Consider the following 10,761-nt stretch of genomic DNA (forward strand, 5'->3'; position numbering starts at 1 on the left):
TCCGACTCGGGGGGGCTCTGTTGGGACGCCCGTCCTGGTGGGTTCTGATCCCCTTGCACTCACTCCACGAACATCTTCAGGGTTGGGATGCGGGATTGAGGCACGCAGAGAGCATCCAACGGATGCTTTGCTCATCATCAGGGGATCGTCCCGTCCCACTTGCTTACGGTCCGCAGCCGGTTTGGGGCTGAAAACAGAGCTCGGGGCTGGCAGTGGGTGCGGGGGGGGTCATGCGAAGGCTGGGGGCAAAGCCGGGCCAGGAAACGGGAGGTCCTGGCGTGCTGGATGGGCGCCCAAGCAAGCTGCTAAGTGAGTGCAGGTGCTCTCTCTTGGACAGGCAACTGCTCACATGGGGCTATAAAAGGATCAATGCGAGCAGCTCCCACCCCGGGGACGGCCGTGCCTTCCCCTTCTCTCTTCGTTATGCTCCCAAAAAACAGCAGTTGCTGCCACGCGCTCAGTATGTGGATGGAAACCAGGTCTGTGCACGGCCAAAGGACAGAGAAGCCAGAGAGCAAAGCGTCCGCAGCTCCGGCGGACCTGCAGCGAGGAGCAACCGGGGATAATCGGAGCGGCTGGTGGGCACCGACCCGGCACGGCTCACCGGAGCCGTGCAATGATCCAGGCGACAGGGCCGATCTGGTTAAATGTAACCAGGAAAAAAATCCCAGTGATGCTTTGGGAATTGGGGGTGTCCCCCATGGTGTGGGGCAAAGGGAGAGGGGGAGAAGCCACCTGCTCGCCCCACGGCCGCCTGCATGACTATAGCTGCATGCTGGCAGGGAGGATGCTGCCAGTCCCCAGGCAGAGCCTGACCCCTCACTCGTCAGTCTAATTAACTCGCTCTTGCACGCTCTAATTGAAGCAGAGCTGAGGCCCAATTTACGCTCGTTTACCAGAAGCGGCAGGCGTTTGCAATGAAGCTGCCTCGCTGGATTCCTAAGGATGGTCTGGAGAAAACCAGCACAAACCCTGCACCGCCTGGCCCAGGTGAGGCTTCCTGCCGGTATCTATAGGTTACTGAGCCTAATATAGGTTATACTGAGCCCATATAGGTTATACTGAGCCCAGACACAGGCAGGAGAGTGCAAATCATCTGAGTGCCATGCACACAGAGCTCTACCATCTCCAGGAGGGTGGTGGATGGTCTTGGCTGCCGTCCCTCACTGAGTAATCTCTACCCAGATCCTGGTGCATTAGATTTCTTCTAAAAAGCGTGTTTGAAGTAACTGCTGAGCTGCATCAGCCCTGTCAGTGCTGCATCGCCCTGGACCCCTGGCTGAGCTTTACCTTGGGCAGGGCGATTTGGAGATTGACAGTGATGGGCAAGAGGGAGTTTCTTTGGAGAGAGGTTTCATGGAGATGCAAGACGGAGATGGAGAAGTGCTCTCATCCCAAGGAGCTTCCCAACAAGACATGATGCTGCCACCTGGTCCTTTCCTGGGAAACACGGGTGGCATTGCCCTGGTGCAGATGCTCCGAGGTGGACTGCTCCTGCTGCCGCCATTGTCCTTGCACTGGAGTTGGTCCTAGCAAAGAGGGTTTGGTGCTGAGCATACCCACCACAAAAGTAAGATGTGGAAGTCTCCAAAGATGCCATTTGCATGATGTGACTGTCCCATCCTCCCATAACTTCTTTTATCTCCCAGACCCATTGCACCCACTGGCCCTGGCTGCCTCTGAGCAGCATCTCATCTTCTCTGGTGTCAGCTTCTTCCCTGCCATCAGCCGTTACGCCACTGCCAGCTCTCTGTTGTTGCGAGTCAGGCTTTCTGCTGCCTTTTAGTTATCCCTTTACTGCAGCCCTGCTTTGGGACGCTGTCATAAAAGGCACCCCATAAATTTTATATTGAACAGTAAAACATTTTCACCTTGGCTGCTGTTCCCCCCTCGCTCGCTGCAGCAACACAGACCAAAGGGGCGAGCTCCAGCTAGGCAGGAGCCAAGCACTGTATCTCGGCTGCTGGCTCCTGGCAGAGAAAACCAAGACATGAATTTTTGCTGGTTTGGTTGGAGGAATAAGCCCGGAGGCATCTCGCCTTGCACTGGTCCTGGAGCAGCGCCGGTGTCTGCTGTCCAAGGGACACAGCCACAGATGGCACAGAACAGCTCATCTCCACCCAAGGAGACACAAAAGCCTCCCCTCTGCTCTCTGCGGTGAGGCTGGAAGAGCTTTTGCCCATCTGAAGCGATCCCTGAGCCAACAGGGACAGGAGGGGTGGGCTCCGCTCTCCCTTCAGATGGCGGAGCTGCAACCATGGGTTTCTTAGGTGGGTTCCTCACCCTTCACCATCCATCCGTCCATGCATCCACCCACTCATTTATCCATCCCTCCATTCATCCATCCTTCCCCATCCATCCTTCTCCAGCCATAACATTTTGGTCCCTCTGGCTTTTCCTTCCCTGCAGTGGCATGGGAGGAAGAAAACATCAGCTTTAGCTTGGTTTACCCTGAATGCTGGCCAGTGTCGGAGACCTTCATTTCTCCCAGGAATGTAAAAAAAAATCCCAGAGGAGCGCTGGGGACATGCACAGGGGCCATGTGGGCCGGCGACCAACCTCCGCACATCGCACTGCCTGGGGACGTGTGGCCGAGGAGGGACAGAGGGACTTGCTGTGGGGCTGGACGGGGCTGCAAGCGGTGGGTAATCTCCTGCAATCGTGTCAGTGATACGCCAGACCCGTCCGTCCCAGGAGCTTGCCCTAATGACCATACCTCCCTGCGGGGGACCTCTTAGAGGCTGCTTTCCCCGCGGGGGCATCTCTGGGGATTAACCCTTTTAATTGGATCAGCAGCCACAGATCAGAAGCCAACGTTTCGCGGTCGGTGGCATCGCCTCCCTCGCCCCGCTCCTCCTCCCTGCGTCCGTTTGCCTCTGCAGGAATCACCCCGTTTCCACCCCGAGCCGTGAAGACGGGGTTGATTTGGGGGCAGAGCTGGCACAGCACCGTGGGACCTTTCATCACTTGCGACACTGAGTTTGCAGAGCAGGGCTGGGCTTTCTGCGAAGGGTTTTTTGCGGGGGGGCTGCTCCCAGGGTCTGCAGGGGATGGTCCCCGGGGACATCCAATGTGTCCCACCATCACCTCTGCTGCAGCCCTGAGCATGTGGGTCCCCATCCCACCACGGCTGGGGAGCCAGCAGGGACGCGGTCCTTCCCAGTGTGTGCAGAGCTGAGGCCCTGCCATGCCCATACCAAAGTTTCCATGAACCCTCACTGATGATTGCATTTGCTCCCCTTACCCCCAGGTAGCTCAGCACCTTTGTAGTCTTTCTCTACAGCTGGGCCACCTTCCTTACAGCTTCTTAACAGGGTTTGCAGCCCTGTCATGGTCCAGTTGTTCGGGTTGTGACTAATTTCTGATCCGTTCAAGGGTTGGGAACAAAACCTTGCAATCCTGACTGTGTTTGCACATCTACGAGCAAGGAGAAGCCTCAGCTTGTGGTCGCAGAGATGATGCAAGGTTTGGGAAAGGTGGAGCTCTCTGAGTCCTCCCTGCATAACCTGGCTGATGTCCTCCTGCTCCGGACTGCCTTCCCCATGTTTCTCTTGAAGTAGCCACAGAGCATGAGAAGGAGTTTCAGCCAGCTCTGACCTTTGCTGATGTGGATAAAACCTGTGAGCAGAAAGCCAGCGCCCGTTGGTGGCATTGATGGGTTTTGCCACCCTGCCTTCATTTGCCTAGCCTCTGCCAGCGTTTCGCATGTGGGTTAAATGCGACTAATTCTGAGCACCGCTGGGTAGCTGCTCTGTTGAACACACCGTGGGCTTCTTGGGGTGTTTGCAGGTGCATCCATGCAATTGGACCACGGCAGCATTTCTCCCCTTGGAAGGGATTTGGCTCCATGGGGGCAACAGCAACACAAAGGGATGTTTAATGCAGCATCCCTGGCTGGGGCAGTTGTCCCCTCACCACTGTCCTTTCTCAACACTCAGGGAGAAGATGTCATGATTTATTTGCATGCTGCCGCAGCTTCTGCAGGACCCACCTCTCCTGTCACTTCTGCAGGACCCATATCTTCTGCTGCTTCTTCTATGGGACCTGTATCTCCTGCCAGCTCTCTTGCAGTCCCTCTCTTCTCTTGCTGTGATCTGGTTTGTGTGCAGTAAGTGCAACAGATATCCCATGGCTGGTGCAGCCTGTACTGAGACACCTTTGGTCTCTGCAGAGAGCATTTGGGCACTGGGTCCAATTGGGGTCCCCAGTACTGGGCAGGCAGCAACAGGCTGGACCCAGTCCAGCTGGAAGATAAGCCAAAAAAGCTTTCCCCTTCAGGCTGATCAAAAGCTGGAACAGGGACCAAGGGAAGGAGGGGCATCCCATCCTTGGAGAAACTCAGCCCTTGCCTGGACGCAACCCTGAGCAACCTGATGTAACTTCAAAGCTATCCCTTCTTGGAGCTGGGGATTGGACCAGGGACCTCCTGGGGTCCCGTCCAACCTGAATTACCCTGTGGCTGTGTGCTCTGGGACGGATGGCAAGTCACCATCAGAAATCTTGGCTCTACCTCTGGGGTCTTAGGGTTTTTTTACGTCAGAGCCATGCTATTTCATGCTCTATTATCAGGTTAGTCAAAACACTTCTCTAAACTATATGTCTATATAATTGCCAGCTACACTCACTTCCTTGGCTCCTGCTGTTTTCCATTGCATTGGATTTTCAGTCATGCAAAATATCTACTTTCACCTTAATCTGCATGAAGCCCCCCTTCCCCGCAGGAGGCTCAGGAGCGAAGGGGAAGCCAATACCTCTCGGCTACGTTCGCTGGAGCCTCATTCCCCACTGGGCAGGATGGGAGAGCTGGTGCTGGTGATGTGCACTGCTCAATTTGGGGTGTCACTGCACCATTAGGGCTCTGTCATGGGGAAATTAAGTCACATAAAAGAAGGTTTTGTTGGGTTTGGTGCTGCCCTGAAAGTCCCATATGAAGCCCACAGCTCTGGAGATGGTTTGAATTTTTGGCTCATAGATGAAGCATCTCCCAATGAATTGGGATGTATGTTCTCATACCACCTTCCCCCAGCCAAAGCGGGGGATTTCTCCCCAAAGGGGTGGCATTTCTCTTAAAGCAGTGCTTGCAGCTCTCCATAGAGACCCGCACGCCACGCAGGGCGAGTGTTTCCCCTGCATCCACTCTCCTGCACATCCCTTTCTTTTTCAGCAATGAGAAATGGAGAAACCAGAGGATCGTCCGTGCTGCACGGCTCACAGGCTGTTCTTGTACCACCGCGGACCTGTCTCCTCTCCAGACTAAACAGTTCTAATATTTCCTGTCTCTTCTCACATAGAATGTGTCTGTAATCACTCTTTTCTCCTGTTTCTGCACCTTTTTGGGTGCTGGAGCAGCTCAGGATGTACCTAATCTGGCGGGTTGTCCAAGCTGCTGGGGAAACGAGATCGCATTTCCCTGCCTCTAGCTTTGTCAAAGCTTGGCACCCCCAAAACTGGGAAACAAAAATATCCCTGCAGCGAAAAGCTTTGCCAGCAAGTCAGAACTATCCGGACACTGGAAAAAGCCCCCGGCTGCCTGGAAGACGGGTGCCGAGAAAGGGGTGATGAGAAAAACAGGGAAATCCTCGGAGACCGCAGCTGGCGGGGCTGGAGCTGAAGTAGGGATGGGAGGTGGAGGAAATGTGACCGGCACAGCATGGCCACAGCCCCGGGGGCCCTTTCCTCCGGCGAGATGCTCGGCCTCTCTGCCCTGTACTTGTTACGTGGCCATCCCCAAACGTGGGGTTTCCAAAGGGGAGGTAGGGCAGACCGATGGTACAAAGGAGCAGGTGGAGCATCCCGTGGTCCTCCTGCTCCGTGGGATGCGGGAGAGCTGCCCACGCCACCTCCGGCTGCCCTCTCTGGCGTACCGGGGTGGTGTTTCTTGCTCTCCTATTTTTTGCCCATGAGAGCACACAGCCCCCAGCAGAGAGTCCTGTTTGTGAGGGCTGGATTAATCCGAAGGAAACTGCTTACAAGTCCTTCTCACCAGCATTGCCAAAAGACCATGATTCAGTGCTTTTTTTTGGGGTAGAAATTAATTAGTTCAGGCCCATCACAATTATCTAACTCAATGAGCACAACAATAACCCACTGTTTAAAGGTTGTTCATGGTCATTTAGCACCATCTGGGTCGTCTGATCAGGGGCTTTGAAAACAGTTGAAAATGAAGTAAGAAGGATTGCTTGGCCCGGACCCCCCCTTTTTGCCTCCCAGCTGCACAGACAATGAAAATAATCCTGATGGACCCATTAGACACAGGGAGAGGGACTGCAGAGCAAATATCACCCTGTATCTCGCCATGCCCCTCTGAGCTGTGGCTCAGCGTCCCCAAATGGGAAGGTGGTGGCCTTGGAAGGAGCAGGGAAGAAGAGCTTGGCCACATGTCCAAATAACAAAGAGTTCTGCCCTGGACATGCTCCTCTTCAAGCGTTGGGGGTTGAGTTTGAGCAGGTGAAGCTTGAGCCATCCCCATGGAAAGGCTGGGGTTTGCAGAGGTCTCTGCTGCTGCTCAGAAGGACTTGGACCGCTTTGGAGACTGGGCAGTTTCTTGCATGTGCTGAAAGATGGATTTGAGGGTTTGCCAAGTTGGGCTTCCCCAAGTTGGGAAGGCAGTGGAGAGCACTGTTGATTTTTAAGGGCAAGTGGCTGCTCACCATGTCCAAAGCTGCCCCAAGAGGGTCTCGGAGCCTGCGGGAAATTCAGGACAGTCACGTATAGTCCATCCCTGGGTAGCCACCTGAGAAATGAGGCTCCCCATGTCGTGTGAGTTAGGAGATGCCACATCTGGTAGCCCACGTACACCCTGCATGGCCTTCCCAGCAGCCAACCTCCAGGTCCCACGGTCTCTCCAGTAGCTGGCTTGGACCTTCCAGTCCCACCAGTCCCAACCTGCAGCCCCACAGTCTCTCCAGTATCTGTCCCAGCCTGACAGCCTCTCCAACACCCGGCTGTCACCTGTGGTCTGACTGTGTTGTTGGCACCCAGACCCCCCAAACACAAATGCACACGCAGGGGAGAGTCCCTCGACCAGGAAAACAGTTAGACATGGAGCTTAATGAGGAAATGAGTCTAATAAATGAGACAAACTGTGCTGATTGGGGACAAATGTGGTGATCGTCCACCTGCTTAGGCAGAACTGGCCCATTTATCCCCTTATCCCTCTTTTTTCACATGCTTGTATCTCCCCAGACCCCCTTCATCCCTCCCTTTACCCACCATTGGTCCATCCCCTCAACATTGTCTTCTACAGTCCCCAAATGCTCTTTCCTTGCAGTCCCAGCACCTTCCCCCATCCTCATGCCCAGGCATGCATCCCTGGGGCCCAGTGACCCCTTCCTACATGGTGGGGGGGCAGTGGTGGCTCCATGGGCTTCTTCTTCTTCATCACCACCACCTTGTTCCAGCCACGTGAAATGCACTGTCCCCCATCTCCCTGGGTGCAGATGGGGTCTTGGGCAGGAACAACACATGGATTTATAGCCCTGGTCTTGCTGCAATCATGGCTGTGCAACATGCTTGCCGTGCCCACGGGAGCTGGGTGTCTGCCCATGCCTGGTGGAGGCTGTGCATGGTCACCACCATGCCTTCTGCAGGGAGGGCACCCAGTTTTCTACACCCTGACATAGCCACAGGAGCACCAACGTGGGACATATCTTCCTCCATGGTGCACTATCATGGCCACCACAACTTGCACCAGGAGCTTTGCCAGCTGGATGCATCAACCTCTTCTTGTCAACGGGGCAATTGCTTGCATGACTGGATGGCAGCACGACTCATGGTCAGATCTGAACATACACCCAAACATCTCCTTAGGATAGACTGGACATCCCTGAAATGTGGTCGTGTGATGGATTTTTGGTCTGGAGGCCCAGAAGGGTGCATTTGGGGTGGTCAGAGGATGACAACTAACCTCTGCTCTGGGAAGATGCAGGTCCCAGCTGGGCTGGGGTGGTGAGGTTCAACCCATGGGCTGGAATGGGCACCATGTCTTCTTGCAATGGCCAAAGACATAGATATGAGTTCAAAAGGGGACAGAGACAAAGCGATAGGAGGGGCTGCTCTGAAACGTGGGTGTCCAGTGGCACGAGCTCTGCCCTTGCAGCATCGTTTCTCCCTGCAGGTAACTGGGGGAAGCCAGTGTGACTGGCCTGGGAGGGGACATTACATTTGGGCATCCTTTTTGGCTGGATGACCCCACTCCTGGTGTCCCAGGCCACCTGGTGAGGCAGGGGACCCACGCTTCAAGGGTCTTCCCACGTCCTGAGCGGCAGGGTGAATGCTGCAGTTTGTGTTGGACACCGATTCGTGGTATGGCTGTCCCGACGACTTCCTTCTGCCGTAGCACTGCATCTCACCAGCCTCGTCCAGCAGCCCTGGGATGAGTTTGTTCTCCTCCGCAGGAGGATGAAAGACATGGTTCCCAAACCCCTGTCCCTCTTGCACCATCCTGGAACTGCCCTACAGCACAAGAGAGCTCTTCTCCTCCCAGTGGGATGGAAAAATTGTCTTTTAAGAGAGCAGCCAAGCTAAGAATGTGTGTGTGTGAGTGATCCATATCAGCAGGAGTCCTGCTTACACTGGGAAGGGGTGTCTCCATCTCCGAATGGCATCTGTGATCCCTGTTTACAACAGAAAATGAGATGTTTCTTGATGTTTGTGCTCAGCAATGGTTCTCCCAAGCACTGCTAGGTGGGAACCCCATTGCTGAGGACTGGGTGGGAGATCTTTTTCATCAGTTGGTCCTGTTGCTGCTATGCCTTGCATCTTTCATTTTTGCATGGCATGAAGACCCACATTTTAGGAAGGATCCAGTCTGATTGCCCTCCAGGACTTGGTCTTTCTTGGAGAAAGCTGGACATGTCGCCGTGGGCTTGCATACTGGCTCCTGTCAGGTGGGAACCCATCACCTGGTCCCAGCCCCAACCACAAGCCCAGGCTTCATCCCAGGGGAGGAAGGTCCCGAGAGCCCAATCCCGTGGTTGGGAGCTCTTTCTTGCCTGTCTCCACGTCTTTCCCATGGTGGGCTGCACAGCCACTGGGTGCTGGAGACCCAGGGTGACTATGCCCTCAGTGATGGCTGTGGTGGGATGGGTCGGGGCTGCAGGAAAGGCTAAACTCCAGGACAACCTCAGCAACCAGTCCTTTGACCTCCAGGCATCTGTGCAAACAAAAGGGAACCACAGGATATTAAACCCTTAGCTCCAGACTGAGATGGACAGGCAGGTCTACAAGAAACCTATCTAGATGGGAAATGTAGGCAAGTGTCCCCCACCAGTGTCCATCACCACCACCAACCACCCTGTTAGTGGCCAAATTTAGTTTTTTTAAAATTTTTTTTTTCCCTGCCTGTCTCTCTGGCTGTTTTTTGCTTGCTGCCGAGTGCTCCAGGCTGCAGTTTGCAGTGGGCAAACGGGTGGGCTGCCCGAGACAGCAGTTTGCAAGCGGGGTCTGGCAGGGGCTGCAGAGGGACCCGCTGAGGTTCCTCCGAACCCCATCAGGCTGATGGCTCCCATTCTGTGGCAGGAGTATTGGCACTAAATAATGGATGGAAACATTGATCCCCTTCCAGGCTGCTTTTAGCACGTCCCGAGAAGTTACGCAGACAGCGGTGCAGGCTCCTTCTCCTCGGTGGAGTGAGAGAATCTGGAGCCTACTGACGTAGCAGCCCAGATGTGACACAGAGGAGAGCTGCACATCGTCCTTCCCTCGATGACCTTCCTTGTAAGTCAGGAAGACTCAGTTACGCCACAGGCAAAGGCTTTCAATATGTGATGATAGCTGCATCAATACATGATGTGGCTATTAGCAATTGCTACCTGGGCCAAGAGGTTTCTAGGGGAAAACTGCAAAGTCCTTTGCTGACTTCCCAAGATGGATTACCAGCATTTGAAGCTGAATGTGAATGACCAAAGCCAACAAAAAAGGTCAGTTAGAGGTGAATATAATTTGGCCCTTCATCTAAACGACCACCAGCCTGTGATAGATACCCAAAATTACTGGAACAAACTCTCCAGACAGTGTTGATCTGCTAACAAGCAAGAGATTGTATGACTGGCACTGGATTTCCAGATCAGCCTCACCAACTGCTGGCCCAAGATGAGCAGATCCCTAAAGGCATTTGGGTGCCTCTTGCTCTTGAACCTGCCCCGCAGGTCTGAGCATCTTGGTGAAAATTGGGGCGTGCTGGAATCAGAGGGAGTTTTGTCCTTCACATTGGCACGGCCAGGGTTTAACCCTGTGCATCCAAAAGGATTTTGAGGGAGGTTTTGTCTTTGAAATGGCAATTTAACCCTTTCTAGCTGGTCACTGCCTTGCAGGAACCATTTTCCCATGAGCCAAATCTTGAGTTTTACCTCTCTTCCTTGGCCAGGCAGCATGTGTGCTGGTTGGGATGGGGATGTCTGGGTTGACTTGGCTGCCGGCTAGCTTCCAAGGGACTTGGTACCCCTTGGGGTCCTGTTGCATGTCCTAGGAGAAGACAGATGATGGGCTGCACATGGACAAGTGGTGGGAGCTGGGACTTGCAGCTATAGCTAGGTTGTAGCCGATTGCTCTTTCTTTTTGGTGAGACCAGCAGTAGAGTAGCCCAATCTTTGTGTGGGGCTCCAAAGCAAGCCTTGGGTGATGCTTTTACCAGCCCCAGGGTCCCTGTTCCTGGTGGGGATGGTCCCTTCTCCCCCAGGAAGTTTTGCACCCGCGGGGAGCTGCCATGCTCCCTACACCTGGTCTGGGGAAGAGGGATAACGTCATCTGAAGCTCCTTGGC

The sequence above is a fragment of the Haliaeetus leucocephalus genome, unplaced genomic scaffold (assembly GCF_000737465.1).
Source record: "Haliaeetus leucocephalus isolate CR32 unplaced genomic scaffold, Haliaeetus_leucocephalus-4.0 Scaffold536, whole genome shotgun sequence".
In the NCBI taxonomy this organism is placed as follows: Eukaryota; Metazoa; Chordata; class Aves; order Accipitriformes; family Accipitridae; genus Haliaeetus; species Haliaeetus leucocephalus.